This window comes from Poecilia formosa, unplaced genomic scaffold (genome assembly GCF_000485575.1).
Source record: "Poecilia formosa unplaced genomic scaffold, Poecilia_formosa-5.1.2 Scaffold250, whole genome shotgun sequence".
Taxonomy (NCBI): domain Eukaryota; kingdom Metazoa; phylum Chordata; class Actinopteri; order Cyprinodontiformes; family Poeciliidae; genus Poecilia; species Poecilia formosa.
In genome coordinates, this window is record NW_006800189.1 from 137,825 (window position 1) to 145,225 (window position 7,401).

General features: G+C 38.8%; 1 long non-coding RNA gene across 1 annotated transcript; it reads left to right on the top strand.

The window, feature by feature from the left end:
- The first annotated feature begins 4,735 nt into the window (after positions 1–4,735).
- LOC107838400 (uncharacterized) lies at positions 4,736–7,087 on the top strand. Its single transcript, XR_001664459.1, has 3 exons — positions 4,736–4,796; positions 5,007–5,081; positions 6,234–7,087. It is a non-coding gene; the product is annotated as an uncharacterized LOC107838400 (long non-coding RNA).
- Positions 7,088–7,401: the final 314 nt, after the last annotated feature.

Here is a 7,401-nt window from a genome sequence, read left to right on the forward strand (position 1 = left end):
ATGAGGCGGATGATAGTGGAAAACTGGATGCAAAACTGAAATGCAATGAGCAGGTTGCAGAAAGGTCTCACTCTCAGAATAGTAGAATTAAATACCACAAACCCAACAGCACAGCAATAAATGAATGAAATGCCAACCCACGGCTGGTGGCTGTTATTAACAGCTTTACACAAAAAACACCAAAGAACCGAAGCTACAGCATGGCAGGTGCTCTGTAGGAAGAAATGCTGCATTTCCATTACATTTCATCTCATTACAAATGTATGCAAAACTATGGCGATATTCCACTAATGCCGTCCAAGAAATTACTGAAGAGTAAAAAACTATTTGGTAAAAAGACTACTCAAGTACCAACTGATCAAATTATCAACCATTTAATACTTAAAATTAAAATCAGACGGACCAAAATATAATGTCAGGTAGAAGTTTTGGTATTCTACGGAACAAAATGACAGTAATTTATTATAAGTAAGAAAAAATAACAAAATCATGCAAAAGAAAACTTTTCCAAATCAGTTTCTTTCAATAAAAAAACTGCATGTCTTCATGTGGTGAATTTTTGGTTAAAACATGTTTGTTTTTCTTTCATCCACCCATCCATCCATTTTCTTTACACCCTTGTCACTTAGTGGGGAGGGGAGGTGCTGGTGCCTCTCCAGCTAATGTTCTGGGCGACAGGCGGGTCCACCCTGGACAGGTCGCCAGGCTGTCGCAGGGCAACACAGAGACACACAACCAGGCGCACACACACCCACACCTAGGGACAATTTGGAGAGGCCAATTAACCTGACATGTTTTCAGACTATGGGAGGAAACCGGAGTACCCACCATGCACAGGGAGAACATGCAAACGCCATGCAGAAAGACCGGGGTCGGGAATCGAACCCAGAACCTTCTTGCTGCAAGGCACCAGCTTTTCTTTCAGTGGGTAGAAAATCCAGAAACTTTACTCAAGAGTAGAAATACTAAATAATAAAAGCACAAAATACAGCGTAGTAAAAATACTCCTAAAAGTACACTTTTCCACAAAAGTTAGTCAAGTAAATGGAATTGCAGGTTTCTTATTTTCTCCTAAACAGATAATGATGTAAACAGAGTTTTTCAACCTACAGAGTTTCTTTTTTTATCTGATGCCAGAATAATTTCTTCTCCCTTTTGGTCCAGTCTGTGTTGTTCTGTTCTCCGATATGCATATTCAATAAAATCTTGAGGCTACACAGAAGCACGCGTGAGACGACTCCATCTTAGCAGGTACTGTTTTATTCTGCTCCGCCCCCAAACACAAGACGGTACAAAGCTTCCTATAGCCTGATACTACATGTGTGTCTCTGGAGCTTTAAAGGCTCCAGGAAGTGAATCAAACTCTGTCAGCGATCAGTGGAACGTGAAGTCTTCCCGTGACCTCAGGCTGTAATTGGTTTAAAGGTAAAGCCCACTCTGAGGCCAGCTCACTGCACTTTCCGTGACAAACAGAGGTGAAGAGATGGGCCAGGTAACACACTGTGGCTGGTACAGTCAGAACGGATCCAGTTAATGTGGAGGAATGTTGGGAAAAGCCGTTAAAACTGACTCATTTTCAGAATAAAACCTGATTTATGCTTTCATCCTTTAACCCATTACGCCCTCAGCTGTGCTGGGAAGAACCACAGAAATCTTCTGGCTTCTCTTTGAAACCAGAAGCAAACAGCCTCTGTTCTCAGCTTTAATTGTTTTCACTCTAATAGGAGTTTACCAGCACAGCTTCTTACCATAGAGATTCAAACATTGCTGCATAAATCGTTTATCTGAAATAATTTATTTTACCTCCTGCCAGATTTCTGTGAAATAATAAAAAGTAAAGGCCTGTAATTCAACATCAATCTGGTTCAACACATAAATAAGGCATGAATTTTAAGACTTTGGTTTTGTGTTTTGCTTTAAGTTTTTATACAAACCTTTCATGTAACGTTTATTGTAGTTTTTTCTAGTCTGCGATATATTTTATTGTTCCACTTTTAGTGACAGTTTCTAATTATGACTGATATTTTTCTGTTATTTCTCTGTAGCCTCTGTGTCATCAGACCTTTTGCTGTAAATTGATAATTTTTTTGTTGGTTTGTCTACATTTTCTTTGCTTGCTGTGTATTCTCTTCAGTTTTATAGTTACTTTCCTTCTCTCACAGCTTCACTCTGCTTCCACTCCTTGTTCAGTAATCACCTCCCCTGCTTGAATACACCGCCGTCCATCTGCTCTTTGTCAGATCACATTAGCTGCGTTTCCATTACAAGACTTTCAGTGTCCAGCTAATGTCGAAAAAACACAATTTTGCATTGGTTACATTTACATTAAATAAGAAACACAAATAAATTCGCATGTGAATAAATTTATCCCGATAAGTCATTAAAAACCTGCCGCGTCATCGATCTCCTCCCACTTCCTGTCATCTTCTTCGTCATTTCCGCCTGTAAGAACATCCGGTCGTTGATCATGTGACTTCTGTGATGTGAAAATGTTGCAGTTTTGCAAAATATATTTATGGTGATGCAGCCGAAAAACAACCTCATCTTAGCACAAAATTTGATCAAAAAATGTCTATTTTCCATTTTACGCAACTTTAACATCAGAGTAACGCAGCTACTGTTATACTCCTGGATTTCAGTTTTTTATGAGTTTATTTTCACCTCTCTGCCTGCTTTCTTGTATTTCTCCATTATTTTATGACATTGTTAGTAACTGTATTGAAAGTAATTTTGAAAAAAGAAAAAAAATGCAGGCAGTTTGGTGCCAGGTTACAGAAAGTTTAATAATATTTTTACATTTTTTACCCAAAATGTTTGAATCAAGATGCTGCATCTGTTGCTTGTTTCTTGAATTTTACTGTGATGTTTTTGTTAGAAATATTGAGTATTTTATCTTATGCTTGCTGTGATCTTTTGTTTACTGTTTTTGGTGTGTGAAGTTGATTTAATCGTGCTGAATATCAGCATTGTTCTGTGAGAACATCAGTTCCAGCTACAGGAGGAAACGAACAGGAACTGGACTCTGCACTACTCAGATTGGAGGTGCAACAAGACTGTGACTCCAGATAAAACAGAAGAAACAGTAACACTATCTAATTAACTCAAGATCAGCCATGACCCCCCTAAGGAAATAAAAGAGAGTACGGCAGAACGTGCTTTAGAGCGGTAGGAGATTTTAACTAATGCACGTGTCTGTCCGTTCTCCTTGCAAGTAAATTTAAATCTCTCTCGTCTTTCTCCTTTTTGTGCAACGTTTGAATGATGTAGGTTGTTTGAACGTGACAGTTTTCAAGCTCTTAAAAAAAATAAAGTGCTTGAAGCTAAAACTAAATATGTTGCATTTCTATTATGCTGATGTGTATATTTTATAAGCAGCAGACACACATTTTGTCTACAAATTATGTCAGTGCTTTAGTTTCTCTAGAGTGCAAACTGACGCATATAAATACTTTTTATGTAAAAAAACTACTTTAACGTCTTGTCTTGCTAATAGTAATTATCACAACAATTAACTTGCACCTGAAACATTATATTTGCAGCCCAACAGAAGGCAGCAACAGTAAACTATAAAGTGATGAAAAAAAGTTTTTTGTAAGTAAATGTAAAACTTTTTAAGAGCAGCAAAGGGACTTTTTCCTCTTACAAATCACAAAGTGCTTCTCCTTTAAACAACTAGATGTGTAATTATTTTTTCACAACTGAGGAAAGATAATTGTCGTCTTCCAGCCATGAAGTAACCACCAGTATTTAGCCGGTGGTTATTTCCCCACCCAGCCTGCGGCATTAAACCCAGATTTACTATCTCTGTGTGTGGGAGAGAATGTGCGTGTGTCTGCATGTTGGAAAACGCTTTTGCTCCCAGATCCCAACAACAATCAAGATTCTCATCAAACCGACTCTGTTTCTGGTTTTAATTTAATCTGGTTTGGTATAATAAGTAGAAACTGTATTTAAAGAGACAGCATTATGTAAAATAGACTTTTTAGAGCTTTACATCATGTTGCAGTGTTATTCCCTCATCAAAAATATACCTGGAGAGTTGCCTTGATTCTTTCATGCATGTTTGAGAAATCCTTGAATCACCATGGCAACCATTAAGCTGTGCAAAACACCAGGGTGCATCTAGCCCCGCCTTCAGCGACAAAGCTCCTCCTCCAAGCTGCAGTTTCCAAGCTACAGAGCAGCCATTCTCCTCAGGACCTTCAGACTAGCCAGCAGCGATTAGCAAACACTTGCTGGAACTGGGCATCTGCTGAGCTCATTAGATGAGCTACTTCTTAGTAAAACACTGGTAAAAAATATACATATTTTGTTAAAGGGTTAATAGAGGAGCCTGCTCTTTCCTGCTCTTTCATGGCGTTAATTTATGAAGTAATAAATTTATAAGTCATATTTGATGTATACAGCAGCTTTATGGCAACTGAAGGTGATACAGTTGCTGGACTGTGCTACAAAATATCATATATGCCTATAAAAAAACAACAAATTGTGTACAAATGATTATTTAATGTAAAAGCAAACCTGCTCATCTGTTTTTCATATTTTCTTTTACAGTATTTTTCCCCTTAGTGTTGCAAAATCCTTTGCAGTTTTCACATCAGCAGGGGCCACAAACCCTCATCATTTAGTTCATGCATAATTTATCTGGATGTAAAAGGCCCCAATTATACCGTGTGTGTGTTTCACCACACTCAGGCTGCACATTTAACTGTGTTTTATTTTTTTTCACCAAACAGGCCTTTGAAACGAATACACTGGGGGATCAGAGACGGCAAAATCAACAGTGCCACAACTGTGTAGGAATTTTTAATCCGCCAATTACGGCCCATGCATACATGCAACTCCCTGACTGTTTAATGCAATGAATGTCTGCAGGGAGCGCTCCTAATGTGAGCACAGAGAGCGATGTGAGGAACAGAGATTCATGTGTCTCTCTGTGTGTGTGTGTGTGTGTGTGTGTGTGTGTGTGTGTGTGTGTGTGTGCGTGTGCGTGTGCGCGCTGCTAGCTTTGCCTTACAGTCCGTGGGGGGTTATCTGTATCGAGCACCGGGTGGATGTTGGTAGTCAAGACGATGTTTCTGGTGAGTGGAAGCAGCTCTCTGTGTCTCAGTGCCTTTTGTTTTTTTCAGAAAACATTTTAATTTGTAAAAAAATCACCTTGTGGGGTTGCATACAAACAGCAGGCACCTGTGGGTGTTTCTCAGTAATGAATGTTTCTGTCAGGAGCTTTGGGGTTTTACTCTTTGTACACTAAATATAAAAACTGAGAGAATATTATCCTGTATAATTAGACATGATTATATGTGACATTGTTATTCCCTTGAGCGGTGGCAGTAGAAATCTCTGGAAATTGAACCTCACACACGTAGAAACGCTGATTTATTCAGATTAAAAAACAAAAAGCAGTTTTAAAGTCATTACTCCGGCTTCCTGTATGTCAAAGAAAAGACTTTGAAATACTTCTCTTAGTTTATAAATCACTGAACAACTTACACTGCAAAAACAAAAAACCTTACCAAGTAGTTTTGGTTTAATTAGTTAGCAAGATGTAAGAGCTTTTTAAAGAAAATAATTCCTTAATGTTTACGAAAAAGCTCTAGTTCTGCTGGCAGATTATTTCTGCCAGCAGAACATGACATTTTTCAACATGACATTTTTATAACACGACATTTTTCCCATTTTATAAGTGAAATGATCTACCAGTGAAACTAGAGCTTTTTCATCAGTATTAAGGAATTATTTACTTTTAAAAAGTTCATATTCCTTGCTGAAACATTACTTTTAAGGAAGTTTTGTCTTATTTCAAGTGTACTAAGGTATTTGCACTAGAAACTAGACCAAAATCACTTGGTAAGGTTTTGTGGTTTTACAGTGTAGCAGCGAAATGCACTGAAAATCCGTTTTTGTTGTTCCAAGCCTCTCAGGTCTTCTGGTTCTGCTCTGCTTCCCCTCAACCATAGAGAATCAGCAGAATTCAGTTTTTACTCTCCACAAATTTGGAACAAACTTCCAGAAAACTGCAAAACAGCCGAAACACTGAGTTCCTTTAAGTCCAGACTAAAAACCGCACCCGTTTAAAGTTGCTTTAGAAACATAATAACTGGAATATTGATCAAAATATTGACGATTTTGATCATGGCACTTGACAAAATGTAATGTCTGTTACTCGTTTCACAGTTGGTGACCGTTTAAAAATATTTGTTGCTGACATGTTTATTTCCATATATTTTCAGTAATAAATGAAAACATCTGTAGCGTTCTGCTCTCCAACTGCTGGAGGAGTGAGTTTTGCGTCCTCATCTTCCTTCTCCTGATCCTCTTTGAGGATTCCCACCAGACGGGACCAGTTGGAAGATGTAATCTCTGCAGGCCCCACCCATCTGGATTTTCTTGACATACTCTTTAAGAGAGAAGCAAAGGCTTACAAGGTGCCTGCAGCACAAGTGGCTCCTCTTGTTGAGCGCTCTGGGCCTGCGGACGTGTCACTGTTCTGACTCTGAGTACGCAGAGTTCACGGCCCGATAGGTGACAGCAGTGGATCAGGTGGTACAGATAAATCCTGAGATTTGCCTAATGGCTCAACACCAGCAGCACCGCAGAAGAAGTGGATCACTGATGAGGCCTCACCCGTCCTTTTCATGATTTCATAATCACTTTTCCTGTCACTTGTCAAGAAAATCATGTCAACTTCTTCTTCTTTGTTCTTTGGCTGCCTTTTCTCTCATCAATCCATTGTTTTTAAAGTGGATGTGTTGGGCAAAATTCACTTGTTTTGTTTTTTAACTTCCAATTGGGCCTCAGCTGCTTCTAAAAACACCACAAGCTCTTAAAAACATACCCGTCAGGTTTTGACAATAAGTTAATGCTTTTTGGTGTCTGGAGAATCACTCATTTCAAAATCCTCCAGAATGTAACGACACAAATCAGCAGGCACTACCCGTTACCTAGCAACCCCCGCAAAGCTCAGACTGTTGCCTAGCAACCTAAACTGAGCCCCAGGATGTTTGGTCACCTGGTTTTACCGCTGTATGTGCTGCACAATGGCTGCTGTTAAAGACAAGTGTTTTGTTGTTGACTCACTGTCCACGAACTACGTGCTGCATTCTTGTTTGTTGTGCAGGAGGCTCCACTTCTGCTTTTCAAAGATGTACGGTTGCATAATTGCGCATCTGTTTGCAGCTGTTTTTATGTGTGAGTGTATATTTTGGGGTGGGGGATGTGGCCAGCAGCAGCTTGACTAAAATGTAATTATCTAAAGATGATTATGAGCAAAAGAATGTCTTGAACATGTTTTGCATAGCCCATAAATATATTCTGACATGTTCAAGGAAGCATGATTAACTATGTAAATGTGTTATTATGCAATAAAAAGCTATAAATACTGAATGGAGCTTAAAATGT